This window comes from Polypterus senegalus, chromosome 6 (genome assembly GCF_016835505.1).
Source record: "Polypterus senegalus isolate Bchr_013 chromosome 6, ASM1683550v1, whole genome shotgun sequence".
In the NCBI taxonomy this organism is placed as follows: Eukaryota; Metazoa; Chordata; class Cladistia; order Polypteriformes; family Polypteridae; genus Polypterus; species Polypterus senegalus.
In genome coordinates, this window is record NC_053159.1 from 90,115,109 (window position 1) to 90,142,727 (window position 27,619).

General features: G+C 39.2%; 1 long non-coding RNA gene across 3 annotated transcripts in view; it reads right to left on the bottom strand.

Annotated features, from left to right (window-relative positions):
* The window catches only part of LOC120531258, an 81,484-nt gene extending 55,536 nt beyond the window's left edge, over positions 1-25,948 (bottom strand). The window contains exons 1-2 of one of the 3 annotated variants that reach the window (XR_005634083.1): positions 25,537-25,948; positions 17,371-17,460 (exon numbers count right to left, since the gene is read on the bottom strand). This is a non-coding gene — a long non-coding RNA (uncharacterized LOC120531258). Of the gene's footprint in view, positions 1-17,370; positions 17,461-23,816; positions 23,944-25,536 lie in introns of all 3 variants that reach the window. The other 2 variants (XR_005634084.1, XR_005634085.1) reach the window with 2 other exon arrangements.
* Between the last annotated feature and the right edge of the window lie 1,671 nt (positions 25,949-27,619).

Genomic DNA, 27,619 nt, shown 5'->3' on the forward strand with positions numbered 1-27,619 from the left:
AAAATGAACATTTGAAAAAATCCGTAATTTAATAAACCACCAAGAAAAATAACATTGCAACAATGCACGCTACGAGCAGATCGCTGGAAACTGAAGTGAAAACAAAATCAAGCCCAGTGCATTCTTTAACTGCCTTCCTACCTTAATGCGTCCAGCTCTGTCTCACGCTGCCTGTGTGTCTGCATCTCGCACTGCCTCTGTGTGTGTGTGTGTTGTGCTCTCTCCCGCTGCCTGTGTGTCTGCATCTAGCGCTTACTTTGTGTGTGTGTGTGTCGCACTCTCTCGTGCTGCCTGTGTGTGTGTCGCGCTCTCTCACATTGCCTGTGTGTGTGCGCGCGAGCACTGCCTGTGTATGTGTGTGTGTGTGTGTGTGTGTATGTGTGTGTGTGTCACGCTCTCTCTCTCTTGCTCGCTGCACAGGAAATGTACTGGGAGAGACTGAACATGCACAAACCAAAAGGGAAACTGGCTTGTTCGAATACCGAGTGTATGGTTGTGAACCGAGGCAAAAGTTTGGCTAACTTTTTAGTCGTAAACTGAGTTGTACGTGTACCAAGACGTTCATGAACCAAGGTTCCACTGTATTCTGAATAATGATATACTGTATTATTTACCCTATACAACTCCAGGCACCTCACACACAGATAAGGAGCCTTGGCTTGAGCTGGGCTTGCTGTATGTGCTGATTGACATATTTACAAAACAAAAGATGCTGATGGAGAAGCGCAAAGGAATTTAAGTTGGGCTGGGATTACAAGTTTTTTCATAGGCTTCAGGGATTCTAGTGTTAAAGGTTCAAAAAAATGAAAAGAAAATGTGCAGCATTGTGCTGTTCCCCAGACTGGGATTTCTCATTAAACAAACAAAAGATTAAATTTGTGCATCGCTAAGACAGTGCTCCATCCTGCGGTAGTTTCTCTGCACTGTGAGGGAAGAAGAACAAGAAGATAAGGTTAGCAGTAGCCCCCTCTCTTGTCTTGGCTGGGTATTTCACACTTGAGCTGAGCCCATGAAGGATTCCTCTGATGCGTGTGCTTGACAATGTATAACTACATCTCCCAAAATCCACTTGCAGGATGCCATAAGAGGATATAGGGTAGGGACACAAGCATTAAAGCTGCAGTTGCAATTGCTTCAAACCAGCCTGCTTAACTTCATATCCTGTGAATACTCTTTACAGGGATACTTTAGAATAACCTCAAGGCTGAAATACACAGCAGCCTATACCCTTGACTGTGTCTGATTTATCTGGAATGGTAGATAATAATGCCCTCCTGTAAATGGATTAAATACAACAAGACCTATGCTTCACAGTACATTTATATCCTAACTAATTTATTGGGATGCTCTTGACATGCCCCAAAGCTTATGATGCCCCAGTTTGCAGTGTACAGGTGCTACTTAAGTTGTCAAATGCAGGCACATTCATATTGCTTACATCCTTTTACATTGGTTCAGACTTAACTTTAATGTGCACAATCACTCTTCAACTTATTTACTCACCGTGAATATTTACTCAAGAAAAAATATAAACATAATTCTGTAACCTTAGTTTATTATCAGTCCAAAAAATTCCTGTTTATAATTAACTTGTGAATTTTATTAACTAGGATAAATGTTCAAACATTATCTAAAAATAAAGCTAAATAGCAGCTGTGTCAAAGTAATTACATTAAAAAAATTTGAAATCTGTCCAGTAAGAAATGCATTAGCAATCTGTGTATACAGTGTATGAAAACTTATTTTGCTCCTCTGAAACAGAACAAATTGTCTTTTTATTACTCCCAGTCTTTTAAAGAAACATTATAACCATCATACATTTTTTTGAATATATTTTTGATATAGGTTAACAGAAAGCATCATCAAGGCTAAAAGCAGGAAGTAACTCCAAATGAGTCACAGCCACAAATTAACCCAACATGCACATATTTAGACTATGGAATGAAACAATGGGTACCAGCAGAAAATCACTAACTCACTAACAAATCAAACTGACCTGTGAGACAACAACAATAAACAGTATGCTACTGTGCCCCCCTATCACAACTGTATACTGTACATACACTGCTTGATCAAAATTATAGAACACTTCTATTTTTTCAGCTTGTACTGAAATTTAAGCACTTCAGGTCCAGTGAATAACATGAAATGGTACCAAGGTACGTACTAAACTGCCAGAGATTAAAAAAACTTTAAGATGCTGTGACAGATTAAAGGGTTTTCTCGCACCCTTGTACCCTTGGACCACACGTCAGACACCAGATAAAAGTCCAAATAATTATTTATTATAATAATTATGTGCACAAAGCACGCTCCTCTCCACAATTCTCCAATAATAAATCACAAAATACAATAAACCAATCCTCCACTCCCAGACGCTTAGCCACCCTGCCTCCCAACTCAGCTCGCCGTCTGGGAGCTCCCACAGTCCTTTTATATCCCCCGACCCGGAAGTGTTCCCAATCCAACAGTCCATAAGTCCTTATTCCTTCCGGGTCAGGGTAAACAATGCTTTTTCTCACCCGAAGCCGTGCTCTTCCTATGACGAACTTCCGGGTCATAGGGCATGAAGAACTCTTCGGTCCTCCCTGCAGCTCCCTCTCGTGGCCCCCATGGCATCCAGCAGGGCGGTGCATAAAAACTCCATTGTCCATGATGCCCTGCTGGTCTTCTGGGGACCTCCATGCTGCAAGGAGGGCTCCACCTGGCGGCTTGGGGGTATTGACCGGGATAAACAGCCGGCCATCCTCCACAATGCCCAAAACTGTAATTTTCAGAGTTATACAAAAATTCCTTTTTTAGGGAACAAGTAATGTGTTAACATCTTACAGCTTTTCACAGCAATGGAAGTTAATTCGGCCTTGAATTTTCATACAAACAATTCCTACAGGTGTCCCAGTATTTGCTGATTACTTACAAACTGTTTTTGTATATAAAAGCAGTGTTGGAACAAACTGTGATGCTGGACAATCTGAAGCATTATTTGTACAGTATTACATCTTACAGAGCAATGTATTGCTATTATAATAGTGAGAAAAAGGCAATTAACAAAGGAAAACAGACCATTATAACTCTTATAAGTGTGAGTCTTTCCTTTAGAGAAATTGCAAAGAAAGCCAAGGTGCTTGGGGAGCATACTCTTTCCTACAACTTCAAAAAACTTGGGGAACTGGAAGAAACTCTGACAGGAACAGGTATGGAAGACCCAAATTTACAACAGAATTGGAAAATAACTTTCTGAGAGTCAACAGTTTGCGTGGCAGGCACCTCACAGGACAATAGTTTCCAACTACAGCTTGATGCTGTACATTGAGACATTAAACTTGTACATTTTAGTAAAAAATGGAAAAATGCAGGTGTTCTAAAACTTTTGACCATTTTAGTAATGGCTTTCTTAATGCCACATAACCTGCAAACCTACACCTCGAAGTTTTCTCTTCTCATTTTGAAAGTGTAATCATATTCTCAAACATTTGTTTACCAAATCTGCTTTTATCATTGCAGTTTTGCTAGGTGCTGTAAGGTAGTAGGGTAATATCTGCAGAGGAACAGTGGGCATAGTCCTGCCAAGATGTTGTGCAGAATAAGAAATAAGCTTCCCTCACTAATTTATTATTAAAATTGTCTAATTAAGTTTATTTCCCAATTTTACTCTGTGTGATTTCTTATCTAGAAAAATATTGCTTTCTGTTGTATGTGATTTTTTTTTGCTAAATGGTGTAGGCCTGTTTCCAGCTGAATGGGGCTAGCTCTGTTGGGCACTGCAGTGAGTATGTATGTGCAAACTGCAGCATTGTGCTTTTTACAACTTGACAAGCTGATAAGCTTTATTGAGTACTTCTCACTATTGGAAAGGTTTCTGCTTGCCTTATTGGTAATTGGCCTAATTGGATTGGATCACGTGGCTGACGTGTGCTTTGTGCTGACTTAGAGTCTGTTGAGAGTTTTTGGTTTGTTCTGTGGTGTGAGATTTAAATAAAAAAAATACATTTTGCTCTTAAAAACTTGGGTTTTGGTTGCTGCTAAGAAACTATGTGGAAATTTTTAAATCTTTTTTCCCTTTAGAAGGATTTTTTTTTGCTTTTTTTTCGTCCACACAAGAGCAAAAGTAGCTGGCTGTTTGGAGGTGCGCTTGGAAAAGTTATTTGTACTTGTAACTGTTCTTGTTATCTGTATTTGAATTAGCATCAAGGAGGCAGGGTAGAAAGCAGAAGTAACCGATATTGGCATTTGTAAATAAATAACCGCGTCGTCGTAACAGCGATTCCTTAGCTTAAAGGAAAAGAAAAACAGGCCGCGGTTGACTTCAAAGTAGTTAAAGGGGAAGGCTCAGCAGTGCACAGGTAAGCAGCCAGCGGTAAGACGCCGATCAGGCACAAGGGGCTGTAGGAGCAAATAAGGTAGTAAAGTTTCATTTGTTTATTTTAGATTAAACAGTCCTTAGCGGTCCAGAGGTAGAACAGTTAAGTGGGCGACAGTGTACGGGTTCATTAATACAGGTAATACAAACAGTGCGAGTGGAGAGCTAAGTAAGAAGAGCACAAAGTTAGGAGAAGAGACAGAGAAAAGTAAAGTTAACCTCATAGAAAGACAAATAGCAAGCAGCTGAGAGGGAGAACAGTACAGGACCTTAAGGGGAAAAGGTGTAAAATATCTGTAGCAGATCTTAGTGTTACCATTAAGTTAAGGAGCAGTTAAAAGAAGAAGAAATTTAATTTTAAGAAAAATAAAAAGTTAAGGCAGTTACTAATTCCAAATTAAATTTTAATGAGACCAGTGCAAAGCAAGTCCTGTTGGATGTTGGACTTTTTAGTTGATGGTTTGGAAGAGCCAGTTGTCTATCAGGGCTACATCTGCAAGAGATGCCAGCTGATCCAGCACCTCAAGCTCAGGGTCTGACCTGTGTTGTAATAGAGAATTGGCAGACTTGACCCAGGTGTCCTTTAGAGAGATAGTGTGCACCCCCAAGGTGATGTGGGAGGAGATTCCAGACCAGACAGGTAGGAATAGGTGGATTACAGTCACAAGGCGTAAGGTAAAGGGTGCACACTGTCTGGGGGCATCAACCCCAGAATTAGAAGTGTCAATCCATTATCATGTCCTTGCGGAGCTGGATGGTGTCTCTGATAATTACTGAGGTGGTAGACAGGGATGAGGAGCCCCAACGGCCACCTCAAAACCAGTTCCCAAAAAGAGAGAGGTAGTTATAGTTGGGGACTCAATCATTAGGGGGATTGAAGCGCAGGTGTGCTCCAGAGAGAGAGATTCTTGCACGGTGTGTTGCCTTCCGGGAGCACAGGTGGGAGACCTCCCTGGAAAGGTGGATAGGCTCTTGGCCAGAGCGGGGGTGGATCCAGTTGTCATTGTCCATGTTGGAACAAATGACATACATAAGGGTAGTCTGTCAGTTCTGCGATCCAAATTCAAAGAGTTAGGTGCCAAGCTGAGGAGCAGAACTGACAAGGTAGTCTTCTCCAAAGTTCTGCCTGTGCCACGCGCCAGTCCAGGTAAGATTGAGGAGATTAGAAGGCTTAACGCGTGCCTCAAATCTTGGTGCAGTATAGAAGGGTTTATTGGGACTGGGCATTGGGACTCCTTTTGGAACAGATGGGACCTGTTCCGCCGTGACAGGTTACATCTGAACTAGAGGGGCACCAATGTATTGGGGAGGTGTATGGTGTATGTGTAGGCTAGTCGAGGATTGTTTAAACTAGGGAATGGGGGGGCAGGGAGTTTAGGACAGGCTAGGTTTGAATCTATACATGGAAGAACAAACATCCATCCATCCATCCATTTTCAAACCCGCTGAATCCAAATACAGGGTCACGGGGGTCTGCTGGAGCCAATCCCAGCCAACACAGGGCACAAGGCAGGAACCAATCCCAGGCAGGGTGCCAACCCACCACAGGACACACACAAACACACCCACACACCAAGCACACACTAGGGCCAATTTAGAATCGCCAATCCACCTAACCTGCATGTCTTTGGATTGTGGGAGGAAACCGAGTGCCCGGAGGAAACCCACTCAGACACGGGGAGAACATGCAAACTCCACGCAGGGAGGACCCGGGAAGCGAACCTAACTGCGAGGCAGCAGCGCTACCACTGCGCCACCTTGCCGCCCGAAGAACAAACAATGCTGTAGAAATAATAATGCATAGTAATGTAAATACTAAGCAAACATTTAAATGTAGAAGAAATAACACATTAAAAATAGCTTGCCTTAATGCTAGAAGTATCAAAAATAAGGTAAGTGAGTTGGAGTTGTATGTAGCAGAGCATAATTATGATATTATAGCAATAACGGAAACCTGGCTAAATAACAAAGATGGGGATGAGTGTAACATAGAGGGATACACATTTTTAGGAAGGATAGACAGAACAGAAAAGGAGGTGGGGTTGCTGTTTATGCCAAACAGGGTTTAAATGTAAGTCATCTTCAGTTGGATGATGAGCCCCATCTTAGTGAGGACATGTGGCTTCGCCTGGAAAATATTAGGGAAAGAGGTCTTTTTAGGAGTGTGTTATAGACCACCCAATTCAGACAGTAATTTCAACACATCTTTTTAGTAATATCAAAAAGGCAAGTTTACAGGGGGATATTATAGTCATGGGGGACTTTAATTATCCAAATATTAACTGGGATAACCTTGCAGATGGAGGAGCACAAGAGCAGGAGTTTTTAGAAGTAATCAGCGACTGTTTTTTAACACAGCATGTTAAAGCACCAACAAGGGGTGAAGCCTGTCTGGATTTAGTATTCTGTAATAATCAGGATAGAATTGAGGGTGTAGAGGTGATTGAACCACTAGGGTCAAGTGACCATAATGTAATACAATTCTCAGTATTTTGTAAGAGTACAGATGCAAAGACTAAAATTGTTAAGTTGAACTTTGGTAGGGCTAATTTTGAGCAGATGCAACAAAGTCTAAGTAGGATAGACTGGGATAAGCTTTTAAATGTGGAGACAGTGAGGAGCAGTGGAACAGGTTTAAAATGTTTTACATGTAATGCAGGACAGATACATACCTAAATTTGGAAGTAATAGGAAACTAAAAAACTCCAGATGGATTAATAAAGATTTAAAAAGAAGTTGCAAAGGAAAAAACTGCTGTATAAGGCATATAAGACTAATGACTGCAAAGAGAATCATAGAGCGTATGAGAACATGAGGGCAACCATTAAGAAGGATATCAGGGAGGCTAAAAGACAGTTGGAGAGGAATATAGCAGATAAGGCGAAAGAAGACCCCAAGAGATTCTTTCAGTATTTTAGTAGTAAAAGAACAGTTAAGGAGGAGGTCAAGTTCATCAGGAATAGTAAAGGGAATTAAAAGATACAGACAATGAAATAGCAGATGCCCTAAACTTACATTTTTCTGAGGTGTTTACAAGTGAGCAAGTGGATAACCTGCCAGAGGTAAACAACTACTAAGGAGGTACTGAGGGATTTGGAAATTGTAGAGGGAGAAGTGCTGCTCAGATTAAATAAGATGAAATCAAACAAATCACCAGGCCCAGATAATATTTATCCTCGTGTTCTTAAGGAGGCTAGTGAGTACATATATATATAAACCCTTGACACATTTTTAGGAAGTCACTGTGCACTGGAGAGATTCCAAAGGACTGGAAAATGGCAAATATCATCCCATTATATAAAAAGGGTGACAGGGCAGATCCAAGCAACTATAGGCCAGTAAGCTTAACATGCATCACAGGAAAATTAATGGAAGGAATTATTAAGGATAAGATTGAGCAACACATGGCAAGGACAGGAGTTATTCTGAACAGTCAGCATGGGTTCAGAAGAGGGAGGTCGTGTTTTACTAACATGTTGGAATTCTATGAGGAGGCAACAAAAGGATACGATCAAAGTGGAGCTTATGATATTATTTATCTGGACTTTCAGAAAGCATTTGATAAGGTGCCACATGAGAGGTTGGGCATCAAGTTAAAAGAAGTGGGAGTCAGGGTGATGTTTTTAGATGGGTGCAGAATTGGCTCAGACACAGGAAGCAGAGGGTGATGGTGCGAGGAACCTCATCAGAACTGGCCGATGTTAAGAGTGGTGTTCCACAGGGGTCAGTGCTAGGGCCGCTGCTATTTTTAATATATATAAATGATTTAGATAGGAATATAAGTAACAAGCTGGTTAAGTTTGCAGATGATACCAAGATAGGTGGATTAGCAGATAATTTGGAATCCGTTATATCATTACAGAAGGACTTGGATAGCATACAGGCTTGGGCAGATGAAATTTAATGTCAGTAAATGTAAAGTATTACACATAGGAAGTAAAAATATTAGGTTTGAATACACAATGGGCGGTCGGAAAATCGAGAGTACACCTTATGAGAAGGATTTAGGAGTCATAGTGGACTCCAAGCTATCAACTTCCAACAGTGTTCAGAAGCCATTAAGAAGGCTAACAGAATGTTAGGTTATATAGCACGATCTGTGGAGTACAAGTCCAAGGAGGTTATGCTCAACCTTTATAATGCACTGGTGAGGCCTCATCTTGAGTACTGTGTGCAGTTTTGGTCTCCAAGCTACATAAAGGACATATCAGCGCTAGAAAAGGTCCAGAGAAGAGCGACTAGGCTGATTCCAGGTCTACAGGGGTTGAATTATGAGGAAAGATTAAAAGAGCTGAGCCTTTACAGTTTAAGCAAAAGAAGATTAAGAGGTGACATGATTGAAGTGTTTAAAATTATGAAGGGAATTACTACAGTGGATCGAGACTGTTATTTTAAAATGAGTTCATCAAGAACATGGAGACACAGTTGGAAACTTGTTAAGGGTAAATTTCGGACAAACATTAGGAAGTTTTTCTTTACACAAAGAACGATAGACACTTGGAATAAGCTACCAAGTAGTGTGGTAGACAGTAAGACGTTAGGGACTTTCAAAACTCGACTTGATGTTTTCTTGGAGGAAATAAGTGGATAGGACTGGCGAGCTTTGTTGTGCTGAATGGCCTGTTCTCGTCTAGAGTGTTCTAATGTTCTAACTGCTGTTTAGATGGGCAAAATCAAAAATGATTACATCCTAAGTCTGCCATTTGTACTAAGTAATTTAGTTTTAATTTTCATAGTCTACTAAAAGCACCAAACTAATAATGAGTTTAATGACAGTGTTACCATCTTTTTAATAACCCAAAACAGTACATGTCTTATTAATCAAGCAATCAATTGGATTTGATTGTGCATTGCTACACATGTATTTATTTGCCCTTGGAGGTCTGTGCATTAAAAATGGGACATTTTAGTTATATTTCAATTATTAAATGGGGTACATTGCCGAAAAGCAGGACATCTGATCACCCTATTTAAACAGCATAGCTCAAAAGTCATACATGGAATAGTACTGACTGTTGCAATAACTGTGAGTGATACTTGGTGAAGAAAAAAATAATTAAAAATAATACAATAGCAATAAAGTGACAACTGTGAGGATCTTAACTATCCCAAATGACTGGGCTGCTTACTAAGCAGACAGTTATTCATCATCTCAACAGTTACATGAAATTGTATAGCTGGGTGGCCCCCGGCCGGGGCTGGAGCCCGGCCGGGACGCCCAGGAGGACGTGAGGAGGGCTTGTGCCTCCTCCAGACCGCGAGGCGTCCGTCCTGGTTTGTTGGGGCCACGGGTTGAGGGCATGGAAGCCCTTCCTGTAGGGACCCGTGGCCACCGCCAGGCGGCGCCCGATGCCGGTTTATCCCGTCGGTTGCCGGTCGGGCAGGAGCCCGCCGGGACGCTTTTGAGGACCGGAGGAGGGCGAGTGCCTCCTCCAGACAGAGTGGGGCGTCCGTCCTGGTTAGGCACGGGCCCTCAGGTACAGGGCTTTGAAGCCCAGCCCTGTAGGGACCCGTGGCCACCGCCAGGCGGCGCCCCGGTGCCTGATTATCCCGGGAACCCCGACACTTCCGCCACACCAGGAAGTGCCGGGGGGAAGACATTGTGTGGCGCCCGGAGAGCTGCCAGGAAGGCAGCCGACACTTCCGCCACGCTGGGGCGTGGCCAAGGATGGAGGAAGCACCTGGGGCTCATCCGGGGCATTATTTAAGGGGCCGCCTCCCTCCAGTCATTGGTGGAAGTCGGGAGGAAGAAGGACTGAGCTGGAGAGCGTGGACAGGAGGCGGCCAGGAAGCAAGGCACAGGACTGTGGGCCCTGGACTTGGGGGAATCGGTGCAGAAGGCACTGGGGTTATTGTGAGTGCACGTGACTGTTTGGAGTGTTAAATAAAGTGTGTTGGGAGCAAAATATGATGTCCGTCTGTCTGTGCCGGGGCCAGCGTTCACACTGGGTTACTCAGTTATGGTCCTGGAGGTCTGCAATGGCTGCAGGTTTTTGTTTTAACCATTTTCTTAATTATGACCTATTTACTTACTAATAAAGGGCTTAGTTAACTTGTTTGTTAGGATTTAGAGCCCTTAATCGCCTAATTTTAGTTTTGAATATCTGCATTTAGGTTTTATTTGTTGTCTGCTTTCTTAACCAGCCAACATTTAGTAATGAGATGCAAATGAGAAATGAGCAGCTCTTCAGGTAACCTCCATTTAAACCTATGTACATGCATCATGTTGTATCTGTGTTAATAAAAGGTTTTGAAAGAAATGAGAGAAAAGGGAAAGAACACAAGATATATGGATAAAGTTATCAGAATACAAAAAATATACAAGTATTGTTTTGGGAGAATGAAAGCACTAACAATCCATATAATTAAATACTAAATTTCATTATTTGTTAACCTGGCTTCTGATTTTGAAACTAGTTTGGAAAAAAAAAAAACCCTTCATCCACTGTTGACTCCCAGGACCGTAAATGAGTAAACCTGCTATGTAGGATGAACAATATGTTAATACCTAAGTTCATAATTCCTACCACACAGGGAAAAAGGAAAGAATAACTGTGGAATAATGTAATCATGGAGAATGGAGCCACTTGAAACTTTGTGAGGTGTGGTCTAACCTAAAGTGGGAGACAAAATGTAGGGGTGGGGGGAATAGGAGGGGAGAGAAAGAGAACAAGCTATTTCTAATCTATCCTTTAAATCCTTATAATTATAAGTGGCAACATAACATTAGGCTTCATGGAAATAACTCCTGGGAAAACTGGAAATTAAGGTCAAAGCTGTCTTATCTTAAGTTAGGACTACAAAATGACAACAAAGTTCAGAAGAAATATCTTCATGACCAAACAGTTAACTTTGTGAGCTGGAATGTTAAAGGGCTGAATCACGAATTAAAGAGAAAGTATTCTGTCAACTAACAGTTCTAATGCAGGAGACCCACTTATTAAGCAAGGACCAGTTTTGGCTACACAGAGATTTGACTGGCCAAATATCCCATTCCAGTTTTACAAAGAACTAGAGGTGTGGGGATTCTTATACATATAACAATCTCATTTATAGTGATAGATATACTGTCTGATCCTGAAGGGAGATATGTAATTGTCATAGGTAATTTATTTAACTGTAAAGTGATTTTGATAAATATCTATGCACCTAATGTGGATGATAGGGACTTCATCCAAAACATATTTGCATCCATTCCCAATGTGAGTACTCATAAAATTATAATGGTTGGGGACTTTAATTGTGTTTTAAATCCAGACCTAGATAGGTCTCCTGTAACAGGGGTAATGACATCTAACACTGTAAAAACAATTACACAGTTTGTACCTGATCAACTCTTATCAGACCCCTGGAGATTTCTAAACCCAAACTCAAGAGCATATTCCTTCTACTCACAACTGCATCACTGCTACTCAAGAATTGATTATTTTTCATAGATAATAATTTCTTGCCTATGATTAAATCTTGTAAGTATGACGCTGTTGTTATCTTTGATCATGGAGCTAAAATCACTATGCCCCACATACTCATCTTGCAGAAGGCGTCTTAACCCACTTTTATTAGCAGTAGAGAACTGTACGAAATATATATCCAAGCAAATGCTGCCCAGCATACAATTACTCAACTTAAAATTATATATAAGTGTGCATCTTTCTCATTTAAAATTGTCCAAAATGTTTACAGGGCAAGATCCAGCCTGTGAACATTGCAATCAAGCTCCAGGTTCACTAGGCCAGATGTTTTGGGTGTATACCAAATTAACATCATTCTGGCCAAAAAATGTAAAAATCCTATCAGATAGCCTTTGTGTCCCTCCTAATCCATTAACAGCTGTGTTTGATGTACTACCGATGGGCTTAAAATGGAGAAGGACAAACAAACTGTAATTGCCTTTACTTCACTATTGGCACATAGACTTATCTTGCTCAACTAGAAGAATCCTAATTCACCTCTTTTAAGTCAGTGGATAACTGATGTTATATACTATTTGAAATTGGAAAAAAATCTGTCAGGATCTAATCAATAACATTTTAGAATAAGTCTCTCCCCTCTTTTTTAGTCTATTTATTGTTATTCATGTACATATTTTTACTATTGCTAAAGTTTTGCTCTGCTGGCTTGGCTCTGTTTCTCTTGGGTCGGGGTTGATTTATTTTGAACCTAGTTTTGTTAAACTTGACTTGTTTGTATGGATTGCTGTTTGATTGTAATAAAATTAATAAAGTGATAAAAAAGAAACTGACTGAATGCCTGTAGTAGATGAATTCTTGATCAAAGAAAAATGTTCAAAATCACTCCTCATCCCCAAACAGCATTATATGGAATATCACCAGATGAGAAAACATTATGCAATGACACACTACATTATTTCCTATAATTAACTGCTAAATCGGGAAAATCCAGATCCACTCTTTAAAACTCAGCGGGAAAAAGATGCCATATTATTTAAAACTAGAAAAAATGTAAATAATCATTACACAAAGCTTTTTCAGAATTTGTCAAGACTTCATTAATGTTTCTATAAAAACGATTTCTAAGCTTTTGCATCACTTTTGTTATCTTTTAATGTCTTAATGTACATGGGGCATTATTTTTGTTTGTGGACTTAATTGGTGCTGGTAAGGAGTTAGGTGTTGACTGTGATTTTAACTTATATTAACTTTTATGTTAACTGTATTTAACAATGCATCCTTAATTGAATTAGTTAAGCCTAATTTAAAAATATCTTATTTAGGGTAAGTTGAGTACCATTACAGTAGAGAACCGTGTATATTAAATGTGTGTTGGTGGTTCCTAATGTTGCTTTTTGCCAACATTTCATTACTTAACATAACTGATGGTCTCTTTGTCTCTGTTTGCATGCAAAAATATGTTAAACCAATCTTTTTTTTTTTTTTTTGTTTTGTTAGTAGGTGTTTGGGTCTCTCTATAAAGATATGCTACAGACACCAGCCTCACATAGTGGGCAGTTATTTAAAGAGAACGCTTTTGTCATATCCTCAGGCACTTCCATTTTCACCATGTAACTTGCTTGCTAAAGCTTTGTGACAGTGCTGTTCACATTGCCACTGAAGCTTTGGATAGAGTAAATCATAAAGTGAGTTTGTATTCATTTACAGAGACTCTTGACAACATCTCTGATGTATCTATTTACTTTGGATTGTAAACATTTCATTTTTCCTTGGCAGGTCTTCTTTGGGGATCCCTAGGATTCAGTCAAAATATGAGGCACAGAACTCATCCATATCTTGCATGTATTCCTTATGCAGTAATATTAAATTATACAACCAGTCAAAGCAGAATAATCAGTTACTATAAACAGCCCTTTGTCATCATTTATATTCTACCCGTGTTGCCTCTGAAATAACTTGTCATTCATTCCTGCACACAACTGACTCATCACTCAATTATGGTCTGCTATTTCCATTTTTTTTTCCTTAAGCATTCCTTCTAAAATATATATGCATTTGTTGGTTTCCAAGGGGGAAATTTAACTGTTAACGTAAACTGAAAATTAAAAAATTTTGATTGCCAAATTCATTAAATTATGGAATACCAACCCTGAATCTTGAAACCTGCATATGGTATATGCTATACAGTATATATAAAATCATTGAAATTAAAAAAAAACGCAGATACAAAACTTCTCATAATCTATCCACTTTCTAACCTTCTTATCCAGTTTAGATTTTTTATTTAATTTTGTCATATCTTTTTAAGATATTTAAGGATTCTAACAATTAGATAAACAGAACAGGATTACATGTAATATTTAATATTTCTCAAAATATAAACAACATGTTCAACTTCTGAGCCACTAACCAGGAAGTAGCCTTGAACAGGTAAATTAATCAATAATTATTTAAAGGAAAAGAAAAGAATGCTAATTAGCAAGCTTGAATAAGCCTAAAAATGACAGTTACGATCACAATATGGCAAAAACCATCCATGCAATTTCATTGTCTTCATATACGTAGTCTAATACTGCTTGGTATGACCAGTTGCATCAGGCGGACAAAACCTGACATTGGACAACAGTCCTCCACAGAGACCTAAAAATGCTAAATAAATAATATTAAAGAAAAAAAAGTATTATTTTCAACAATTGTTATACTACATTTTTCTTTAGTATTAATGTCACTGTCTCTATGCTCACTGGCATGGATTTATTCATATGTGCAAGCTAAGTTTGGCACACAGGAGCTCAGCAGTTAGAATTGCCAACCAAGCATTGGATTAGATAGCCAAAGACAACTGGAAGATTGTATTGTCAGCTTAAACACAGAAGAGTATTTCTGTCCTCTGTCAGTATAAAGTTTTCTTTCCTTGTTGGGAGAATGAGAACCGGCATGTAAGCACTATGATATTTCTGTATTTTGTGGAGGAGGAGTTGAGCCCTTTCCTGCCCTTGTTTGGAGTCAGAGAGGACCAGCAAGTTAAAGAAGAACAGTAAAAAAGGCTTGGACAACAGCCAGACCCTTTGGGGCACGAGTCGGCAAAGTACCGAAAAACCTCCCAGCGTGGGGACGAAAAATGGCTGACTGTGTTGATCCAGATTCCCACCTGGATAAAGTCTGTCATATGCCTCCCGTCTGTAACCGCGTTAACCGTCAGTAAATGTAAGCTAAAGTATACTTTTTTCTCATGTGATTCTTGTACCGCCCTAATCACGATGGGAGGGATATTGCCTTTTCTGGTATATTACTATATTGTTTAGTTACTTAATATGCCGCAATTTCAAAAGAACATATTTCCAAGACAGCTAATGCCTCTTCAGGTAACAACAATGCAACAGCACCTATATATCATTTAAAGTATGTCACACTGTTTTGATCTGCCATGCATGCATTTCTACAGTGCTTTTATACCTTATGAAATATCTATATTTAAAATTGTGTTATTAATGCAAATTTTACTAATGTCCTTTTGATTACACAGTCAGTTGTCTTTTGTGATATTCTAACTTTAAAGTGACATTCTGTTAAAATGCATCTATAAGTTTTTGTCATCTTTTAAATAATAATAAAAATAACATTAATTTATAAAATACCTTTCTTATGCTTCAAGTGATGATCATATATATACAAGGAATGTAACAACAGCTAATAATTTCAGATTTTCATTTGATTAAATTATGCCATTTACATGATTTCATATGGCACTATATTACATATGCAACTGGATAAAGGTTTTAAATGATAAATGCATAATTATAAGAAGGAACCATAAGTAGGTTCCAATGAGGCTGATGCTACTGTATTGCTCTGAGTAGATAGTGTGGAACGAGCCCCGGACACAGACAGGTAGACATGTTTAAAAGCACTACCACACATTTATTTTACAACTACTATATACAATAATAAGTGCACACAACCCACAACCCTCCCAAAGTCCAGGCCTCTCTATCCAATGCCTCCTTTCTCCTGACCGCCTCCACTCCTCTCCTCTCCTCCCGAGCTCTGTCCTCTTCCACCCGACTCCAGCCATCGAATGGAGGGAGACGGCCCCTTTTATAGTCACCCGGATGTGCTCCAGGTGCCTCCCAACAATCTTCCGTCGGCATTCCCCAGTGTGGCGGAAGTGCCGGCTGCGCACCTGGAAGCACTCCGGGTGTCCCCGATCCCCTTCCCCCCAGAAGTGCTGAGGTCCAGGGCTCTAAAGGCATTGGGGTGCCCCCTGGCAGTGACCACAGGCCCCTACAGTGCTGAGCTTCAAAGCTCTGTACCCATGGTCCCCATAGCCACCAGGGTGGTCGCCCCCACGTGGTCTGGGGGAGGCGTAAGCCCTCCTCCGGTTCTCCTGGGCGCCACGGCCGGGTACCACCCCCAGCCACCTGTGACGATAGATAGATAGATATGTGACAGGTGTCTGGTCACACTTACAGGTAATCTAACTTAGACACCATTACAATATCTGACTACACCACCCAGTTTTATTAAGAGACTGGGAACTCTTTAAATTTACTGATAATAGCACACAGGTTTTTTTAAATTGGACAGTGAGCAAACACACAATGAAAGACACAACAGTAATTTTAGGAAAAGCTACAGTAGCTTCTATTACACAAGACAATATAAAGTACATTAAAAAGATAAATGAACATAAAAAAAATCTAACAATGTCAGGAACGAATTTCCTTTTTTAAAAAGGAAAGCACACAGTCCACACTCTAAAAGTCCATTAAAAACAAGGATTGGAGGATACACCTTTAGTGGTGCAGAGTCCAGTTTGCGCACTGTGTTACCCCAACAACTAATTGTCCAACTTTCCACGGATGAACTCTGTTCCCCAGACACTCATTTCACAACAGAAGTTTTGTCAAATCATTGAATCCCTGTCAGTGTCTCTTCGTTGTTCCTTCTTTTTCACTCTGGGCTCCTTGTGTTGCTGTGATCTAGGCACGCCTCATTTCTCGTCTGCCAGCTTTGCTCGGTCCTTTCATGCGGCTTCCCTCTCTCACTGGACCCACAACCGGCGTCTCCTTGTGAAGCTGTGTCTTCCTCTCTGGAAGTAAGTGGTGCCGTCCTTGTGCCTCACATTGTACCAGCCATGTACCCTTGTCTGTCTGTGAGCCCCTGTGCTCTGTCCTAGTGTCCTGGCAGCGTTCTCAGTGGACTGTCCCTCTCCATTGCCTTTTCCTGACCCAGAAGTTTAAATGTCCTTTAGTCCCTGCCTATATCAACAGGGCGTTGGATTAAACAATGGCACATCCTAATTTCCTGGGTTTAACAAATAGTGTCAACACAAGTTAACAAAATGTATTGTTACCAACTATCAATGAGTACACATATGCTGATTAGAAACCAATATTCTCAGACATGTTAATTTCCAAGTCAGGTAAATACAAACATTTTCCAGGAAGGAGCAGTTCTTTTATCACAATTTTGTATTGTTTGTATATTTAACCAGTTAAAACTTCAAAGCAGTAATTCTTTTGCAAGACAGCAAGTACTAATATCCTGTAGACAGCCATGAGAATAATCAGTAACAGGATTACCCAGGAAATTTACCTTTTAACTTCTCACCCCAGTCCCAACAACAGTTTCCTATTGCCTCTTCATCTGCTGTGTTTTAAATGTAATATTTACATGTTCCTTTGCCTAAGAGAGAAAATGGATAGATAGATAGAACTTCATTTGTCCACGGGGGAAATTTGGCATACTTTGCTTAGTGTAAATGAATGTAACTAAGACACAGCATTGCATTAAAAAAATACATCAAAATCAAACTATAAACATGCAGAACAAATAACATTAATAAATACAATGATGTAAGACATTGTAAAGTTCATAGGGCATGCCAGCAAGGTGACTGACTGATTATCTTGAAGTCCCATACATTTATTCATTTCATATTTTTCCAATTTAAAATAAAGTTTGAAATCTTTATCTCCAGACTGTGGTAAAGAATAGGGACACACATCTCATAATTGGTTAGAATATAGATAAAACAATTAATGTTTTGATTTCTAATTGGTCTGAAAAAGCTACGGTGGCCGAAGGACAGTGCTGAGCAAACCAAAATGCCAATGTATACTGTGCACACTGACACTAAAGTAACGAATTACTTGTTTTTTTTTCTTTATACAGAAAGCTTGAAATGGAAAAGCAATTTCATTGTTATTAATTTCATTTTCTTCTCTCAAGAACAGACCCGGTGGAAATGAAAGTTAGCTAAATTAGTCTTGTGATCTGATAGCAATGACAAGTTGGATTGCTTCTAAAATGTGTGGTAGTCACTGTGATACAAATTTATAATATACAAGATTAAGACTTGTGACAGTTAAAAAAGATAATTCTTTAGCTGAGAGCTTCAGCAGCAGCTAGTCAGGTTAGAGTCTGGGAAGCATTTGCCTTGGCAATAAAAGAAACTGCTTGGACTCGCTTCATTCTGACTGTGTTGGGCGCATGCCTCAGTATGCTCAATGCAACACATACTAGTAATCCAGTCAACACTTCCCATTAGTCTGATTTTTGCTTCCACGAAAACCTAAGATAGACTCACTTGTTGTTTGTCAATATGATTCTGTGTATATGATCGAAAGGACTGCAATGATGAGATTTCAAAACACTGACTGCATTAATTATCCAGATAATTTAAGTGCACCTTGCAAAGCAGAATATCAGTGCTGGTTTTGAGGCAGCTGGTCCATACTTTACCTTTTAACCTTTTACAATAATAATAGTCCCTGTGTTATGATATACTACAATAAATAGTACAGTATATGTATAGTGATTGGTATAGGACCATTCTGTCACCTATCTTCAGATCTGAAACGATATATAGAAAAAACTTCAGTACTCTTAACCAAGTATGGATATGCAAACTTTGCCTAGATTAAATCAGATAATATAATAATTTGTCAACGTCAGTAAATTATTTTTTCTGTTGTTAAAAACCTGACTGTTTATACACATTGCACTTTGTAGCATTCCAATTGTTGCACTGTTATTTTAACACTTTATACCAAACAAACATTCCTACAATGTCATTAATGCAGTAATAGTCATCATTAAAATGTTTGAGTTGTCTGTAATACAATGATAATTTTTATTTATGCATGGTTATATGTGTATATTTTAATTAAATCACTTTGTTACCAGGGTAGCATTGTCGCATAGTGGTAACAATCCCACCTTGCAATAAGGAGACCAGGGTTCATGTCTCAGGTCCTCCCTGCATGGAGTTTGCATTTTCTCACTGTGTCTGCATGGCTTTCTTCTGGATGCTTAGGTTTCCTCGCACAGTCCCAAGACATGAAGTTTAGGTGAACTGGTGACAATAATTTAACCCTAGTGTGTGATTGGGGTGTTTGTTTGCCTTTCGATGCGCTGGCACACTGTCCAGGGTTTTTTCCTGCCTTGCACCCTATGCTGGTTGAGATAGGCTCCAGCACCCCCTATGACTCTATTCAGGACTGACTGGGATAGAAAAGGACTAACATATTACTAATTTGTTTGTCTGTGTGAATGAGCACCACTGTCTTGTGTTACTAGATTTTGTGGGGACCGCTATTTTGTGTCTTTGTTATGAAGCTGTATGTTTGTTAGGTATGTGATATTTGATCCATGACGTTGTGGCAGCCATGATAAAGAAGATGGCAACTTTCATTAAGCAGTGTTTACATTTGAAGCAACTAAAGGAAAAACCTTATAAAAGATTAGTATTCAGGCAAACTAAATATAATTCATGAAATGTTTCTTGCTTTGACTACTGTTTAGGTACAATTTTTTTTCTTCAAATTTTGGTGAAAGTTCAAAATCACTTTGGATATTAGACTTTTACTAATAAGTTTAATCCTTTTGTGTTGTTATTAAAGAAAGACCTGTTTAATCCCTGTCACTCATTATTTAAAATCTGGATATGCAATATGTCTTATCTGATGTAATATCATAAACCAGATTTGAAAAAAAAAAAGCCTAACATTAAGAAATGGTGCCCTCACATCAGCCCTATTATTTCTACATCTTTATACTCTTTAATAACATCATTGGTATTTTTGTTGGTAGCACACACACTTTACAAATGTTAAATCTTCAAATACTTGCTTTTTCTTCTCACATGCCTAAGACATCTGTATTATGTTGATTGGCAATCCCACAATTTGCTCTGTGAGTGTGTGTGTGAGCCCTACAATGGACTGGTGTTGATGATGCAGTGCAACAGGTAAGAATGCTCATTTTCATCTTGCAATAATAGCAAAATGTCACTTCTTTTATGAAGGCATTTTTAAATAAGGATTAAACTTTCTCTTCACGGTTATATATATATATATATATATATATTGTCACAAGAACGAGACATAGACAGATAAAGGTTTGGGGCAGCCACCCGTATAATGTGGTATCCTGGCTGCAAAAGTCGTTTTAAAAAATAATCAGCACTGAAGTGCATTCAACTGAGTCCAAAACAAGACTGAGGAAACAAAGGAAAAGGGGCAGGTTTTAAAGGGGGAGACAGGAAGTGAGGTCATATGGATCCGGCATGTGGTCTTTCACCATTGGTTCATATCCGGACGTGACATCAGAGGGACTGGAGCTGGTGTGGCCGACTTCCATTGGCTCAGTCTCGGAAGTGATGTCAAAAGAGCCAGGTGAAATCCCCCAGGAATGGTCTACAGGCAAGGGAGAAAAAGAGTCAGTGCACTCTGCCACACCCCGGCATGCCTCCGAACTGCCTTCACTCAAGCCCTTTAGCTGTCTCCCATTCGCACGTGTGTGACAAGATATATATATATATATATTGTCACATGCATGCGAATAGGGGACAGTTTAAGGGCTAGGATAATTATACTATTACTCCAGAAAGCCAGAGGGTGCTGTTGATTAATGCCCTTTCTCTTCCCCTCTCCGCAGACCAGGGGCCTCATGCATAACGGCGTGTGTGGAATTCACACTAAAAACATGGCATACAGACAAAATTGTAAATGTTCGTATGCACAAAAAAATCCAGATGCATAAATCTGTGCGCACGCCAACTTCTACGTTCTTCCGCTCCATAAATCCCGGTCAGCGTGAAAAGTAACACACATGCATGTGCCTGCTGCCACTTTACGCCTCTTTGAATATGCAAATCAATATAAATTGACGTTAAGCTCAGCATTCTGTGAAAAGGCAATAGCAAAAGCACAGGGGAAAATAGAAGAATTTCAGGGAATACAAAGTGGAGGCAAGGAAAAACGTACTATTTGCTGGTTTAAACAGTGTTATAAACAAAAAAAGAAAGTTGACCGAGAAACATAGAGTGTCGGAGAAATTCGAAAGCTCAAATTCACAATGTCGCACAGTGCACAAAATAAAAAAGAAGTTGTCAGATAAAGTTGCCGTGAAAAGGTGAGTCTTAGCCCACCGTCTGACTGTCATATTAGGGTACAGAGAAAAGAAAAACAAAATAGGGACACAGTTGAAAAAAATGCCCAAATGTCAATTTTAATCTCGAAATTTCCACTTTGATCATGTACTTTATTTTGTCATCAAAGTAGAACGTCATAAACTTCATCTTAAAATCGTTTAATTTACTAGTTTCTCAGATCCCATCGTAACTAAAGTAGCACGTTAAATGCTTTTTTCTGTGTGCTCTTTTATGTGCTCTATGTGTGTGAATCACTACGTGCTTCTTAAACAGGCTTTCTCTTCTGCCGACAGGACACAGAATACATTACATTCATGATATTACAACTCTCTGAACAATTTTTAAACCGTCGCATACTTGGGGGTTAATGCACCCCTGGACGCCAAATACTTTTTTTGCTGCACTGTTTAAGTTAATGTCACAATTCACAAAGTAAATGTAAAATTTTAATGGAACACATTTTTTTTTCATTCACAGATCATCACAATTACTGCAACACTGATCATTTTACACACTGCCAATGAACTGTAAAAACTACTGCAATAATCAATTATTATATGTACAAGGTGCAACTGATGCCATTGATGAAATTCAGGAAATCACCGAGCCAGCTGTGCTTGAACTGGCTGCACGCAAACACATACAGGTAAGCGCTGATGCTTGCAGGCTAGTCTAGTGCAGCGGCTGAATCCCAGGTACAGTGAGGCTGCAGTGCTGCCGGGGCCAGCAGTGGTCATGAGCTGGCTGCTCAACGAATATACAGCTCTCTCAAACGTACTAACCTCCCATTCCTGTCCTTCTTTTTCTTTCTCCAAGTAACCAATCGCAATCACCAATAGATCATCTCTGTAATAGATGCCAAGCCGTCTGTAAGCTTAGAACGCTGATTCTTCAAAACTTTTATGAAACACTGAAATTTTTTCGTAGTACATGTTTAATTATTCCATCCATCTATCAATCCAGTGTCGCGCTAGTCCCAGCAAGAATACAGCGTGAGGCAGGAACAATCCCTGAATGGGCTCCAGCTCATCGCTAGCGCTGTGCCACCGTGACCTCACATGTTTAATTATTAACAATATACATTATTTTAATGAAGTTTAAAACTTATCTGTATAATGTAATAAACATGTTTACTGCATTTCATCTTAAACATGATATCAAGAGCTCCAACTACATAGCGCTTGGAAATCTAAATCGATTTAGAAGTGGCTCAGGTTGTGCAATATTATAACTGTATCGCAAGTTTACAGTGAGGTAATTGTACTTATAAGTACAAACAGTTCTACCAGGAGCAATTGATGGACTGATTGAGTGCGTTTAGAGCACTTGGGATGAAACTGTTTCTGAACCACGAGGTCCCTACATGAAAGGCTCCGATGCATTTGCCGCATGGGAACAGTTCAATATATTATGCGTATGGCCGAGACAGCGTGTGCGTGGCTTTACACCAAGTTTAGGTTTTAAACATTGTGATTTGAGTGTGGAAACGAGAGTACACAACATTTTTGTGCGTACGCACCATTTATACATGAGATCCAAGATGATTGACAACCATGAAACCTCTAACTTCACTTCCGGTTTCTGCCTGCCTGTACCTGCCTCTTCCTGCCCAGGGCCTTTAGCTCCAGAAGCAATGCCATCTAGAATTAGTCTTATGGAGACTTGCGTTGTCTCAACATTTTTTTTCTTTCCTAGAACGCTATACCACGTGTTTTATTTCTTTAAAATTAAACAAGTACCATTTGACAACAATTGGCATAAGCCTGGTGGGCAAAACACAAAAGAAAATTAGGGCTTTGGTTGGACTTCTTAACAAATAGCAAGTCTCCCATGGAGCTCTGAACCCGTCATGTATCAGTTCCAAAAGACACCTTAGTGGAGGCAATCAGGCTCCTTATAACGGGAGGATTGGAAGGGGCAGAACTAATTTCCCTCACTGGGTGGTTTCTCGGGGCTGCGGGGAGAAAAGGAGACAACACAGTTTGCAACAGCACCCCCTCTCTGGCCCCGGCGGGTTACTGCCTACTTTGAGTGAGCCAGCAAGAATATCTGCAGAAGTGCATGCATGACAATATATACACTAGCTGTGCTACCCATCTAAGATGGGTTGAAATCTAAGTAATCAACATAGACCCCAGTATTAACTTATGCAGTACACCATGGCGCAGTGGTGGCTATAAGGCTAGGGATCTGCACTGACAATTGGAAGGTTGCCGGTTCGAATCCCGTAAATGCCAACAGGGACTCTGCTCTGTTGGGCCCTTGAGCAAGGCCCTTAACCTGCAATTGCTCAGCGCTTTGAGTAGTGAGAAAAGTGCTATATAAATGCAAAGAATTATTATTATTATTACCATGCAATGCATAACTCTGTTATGAGCCATTTTCTATGGGATATGTAAAAACAGTGTTAATGTTTATGATGCGCCATCTACTGGAATGACATCTTCAATTCATTTTATGACTACAGATGTTTGTAATGCGACATCATTGGAAATGACCGAGATATATCAAATGGACAGACGCACAGACACATCCTTTTATTAAGGTGGATATATGGGCACATGCATGTCAGTAGGGAGAATTATCAGGGCTCTAAAGTACTTACAACTCCTGTGTGTGGTGTTGGGTGTTACAATCATTAATACTTTCTGCCTTTCCATCCACAGAAAAGAAGAAGACTTCCGTGAGGACCCCTGAAATCAGCTCCGATTTTGCCCTGGAAGCACCACCAACTAATGTAGACAATAACAAACCAGTAGTCAACATTCAATTGCAAATCCACAACTGTTGAGAACAGAGCTCCTACCAAAGAAGCGACTATGTGTGGTGTTCTAATTAGGACAATTATTATTCAGCCTTTGTTTTGCTTAATTTATGTTTCATTAAAGACCATTGCATGAAATGGAGTAACAACTCAGTCCCCAACCCTTTATCTGTTTTCTCAGTTGCTTACTATTCTTGGTTGATTACTATATATATATATATATATATATATATATATATATATATATATATATATATATATATGTGTGTGTGTGTGATACAGTACCTGCCAAATAATACCAAGAGTACACAACACCTGAATCGCCCTAATTGAGGCCCATCAGGTGTACACATCTTTGTGTCTCTCATGGGGATCGAACCTCGGACGTAAGCGCCTGATAAGAAGCCTCCGACATTGCGCCACAGTGGCTGGTCTGCCTACTTGATAGGGTGAAGGTATATATATATATATATATATATATATATATATATATATATATATACAGTATATATATATGTGTGTGTGTTTGTGTGTAAATAAAAGAATATAGAGGCACTTTCAGTTGTAATGTTTGCCTTCAGTGGCTCACTTTTGCAAAACAAATTGGAAAATTGATTATTTTGCAACTAAATACCATTACATCAACTTTGCTTCCAGAGAGCTTTGTGAAAGTCTGTTTAAAATAATGCACAGTAGTAAAAGATGTATTAATTTTGTATTAAAAATTCAAATTCACTTTAATTTGAACCTTCCAAATTAAAGATATTAATTAGAAATATTCCTGGTGACTTTTAATGTTATTCTTCTGCCAGGGACATACAATGATATTAAGTATATGTGTGTGTGTGTTTTTTTTAAAGAAATTATTAGATTTCTTTCAGATTTCATTGATTAGTGAATTTGAAAGACACAGCTTTCTGCCTTAGACATACTAGCTTTTAAAAATTTAGGAGAAAAAATATAAAAAATGTACAGAAAGAGCATGATGCCTGTACTTCATGCACAGCCCTTGAAAGAGAATGCCATGCCCTTAGTTGGTATCATCAACTGTAATATTAAAACAAAGTCTTTGTTACGATTTTATACTCTGTTTAATACTCTTAATTTCTCTGTAGAATCAACACTTTTTTTTAAATATTTAGATCAGCTTTAAGAATGTTCACTTTGGATTTGGATTAAAATGGAAATATTTAACAAGAATGTTCTTCAGCCTTCAAGACTGTAACTCTGGAATGCCACAATTGTAATATTCTTGTAAACCCCTGATTACCTTCTAGATACAGTATATACAGAATTTGAAACATAATTGAAATTTAAAGCAGTAGGCTTTTGTCAGCCTACTGTGCTATGGAATCTGTTACTGAATGAATAAATTAGTGTATACTTAGGTGAGTAAAATGAGTTGAGGACTGGAAGCCTTCATAAATATAAGGTTTGGGAAACTAATAAATAATTTGTAATTTCTGCTTATGCAATGTGATAGATCATATCACAAAGATTGTTTGAAGAGTGAAAAATGCTTTTCATTTTCTTTATAGCTAATTATTAAAAGTAGACTTACCTGTGGGGTAGGCAAGGAGGCTCTGGAAGAATGGCAGTGTCAGTGGCATGGAGGATGTTTGAGATGCTGCTGGCGTGTCGGTTCAGGTGAGGAGGGCTGTTTCAGTTTTGGACCCAGTCCGGGCAACTTTTGTTGGCATGTCAGGAAAGGATGTCCGTTGAAGCCCGCATGTGTTATGGCAGGGTTCCGGCATGAAGAGATACAGGAAAGCCAGTTGTGCAAAGGAGCCCTAAGAGAGTTAAAAGTCCCGGCAAAATCAAAAAGCTGCTTAAAGTTGGCAGCATGTGTGTGTGTGTGTATGTGGAAGCCATGTGCATGCACAAGTAGAGGTGCCTGGAAATAGAAAGACTTTCTTTTTTCTCTTAGAACGAGATTATATGGGTGGAAAGTCACAGGCAGTATCACTAACTGGATTATGCCATGCAGTCCTTAGTGATTGGCCAGGCAAACCGGATCAGCATGTAAAACTGAGAGATGCCCAGCAGGGTTTGTATTTTGGCCATCTGCACTTATATAGAAGGGTATGATAGAGAGAGTGTTGTGCAAGCCTTTGAAAAAGCATTCCTGTGTATATATTCAGAGTATTACCTTGACAAAGAGTTGTATAATTATTTTTGTGTTTTTTTCATCTTTGGTTGGAGCCAAAATAAATGCTGTATATATTCACCATCACTTATTTTTGTTTATTGCTGTATATATTCATTTTATGCAGAGTACTCCATTTAATTTGAAGGGCATGACACTAGAATTTGTGCTTTTTCTGGCTCAATAATAAAGAACATTTTTTGGAAACATTTTGCTAAAGTCTGTGATGCCATTCATTCCTTCACTGGTCAGGTGAGATATGTTACAGATGCCTGGAGTTTAAAAGTGTGTAAAGGTGCCTGCAAAGGGGGCATCACATGCAAATGACAATTTAGTTGTTTAGTATAATCAGCTGAGTCATTTGTTGGTGTTTGGATGGCCAAAGAACACAATGCTGTTGTGTTATACATATTCATCCCTTTAATATGACACAACTTAATCATCACTGGTACAGCTAATTTATTTCAGAAGTCACATACGGTAATTAGTTAAATGGAGACCACATGTCTGTAGTCAAGGGGTTCCAATTGATTGTAGTATGAATTCCTCTGTATGTGCAAGGTTCAACTTGTGGCAAGTCAGTAGGGTGGCCTAACCCACACAATGAAGGCAAAAGAACACTTCAAGCAACACAGTGGAAAGGTGATTAAAAAGTACTGTCATGGTGTGGGTCAGCTCCACACTACACACGCAAGCACAAGTGAGGGGATGGAGACAGGAAAATATCCAAGTCAATGAATATCCCTTGGAGTCCAGTTATATCAATCATAAGAGTATGGCACAGCTGTAAACCTGCCTAGAACAGGTGATCAAGCTAGAAAAAGACTAGTGAGGGCCACCACCAACAGACCTATGGTAACTGTGAAGGAGTTACGGAATTCAGTGGTTAAGATTGGTTTTAGGAAAAGACAGACTTTGCAATCAGAACACAACCTTTTGCTAACAAAAGAAACGGAACTAATTTTTAAATCGTGACATTATTACTACGAACACGGAAAGAATGCTAGTATGATCTTAGCTCAATAAATCCACAAGCCGGAATTTTGCAATGCAATATCAGTAATCACCAATACAGACGGAGATAGAATCATTGGCCATAAAAATATAATGCTCACATTTAAAGACTACTATAAGGCCTTTCATTCTACTCAGTTTAAAGAATACAAGACGCACTCTAATGCATTTTAATATATTTTGGATACCATAGCTAGATACTCACAGTACAGAGGAATTTGATAAATCTCTGACACTATCAGAATTACTAGATGCTATAAATTTATTTCAGATCGGGAAAGCACCAGGTCCTGAATGCTACCCTGCTGAATTTTATAAAAAAAAAATCAGTTAAGTTAGCTCCCCTTTTATTAGCACCATTTATTGAAGCCAGAGACAATAAAATTCTACCTCAAACTTTTTTGCCAAGCATTAATTTCTGTTTCCTAAGAAAATCAAGAACTTATTACAATATGCATCATACTGACCAATCTCACTTCTGAAT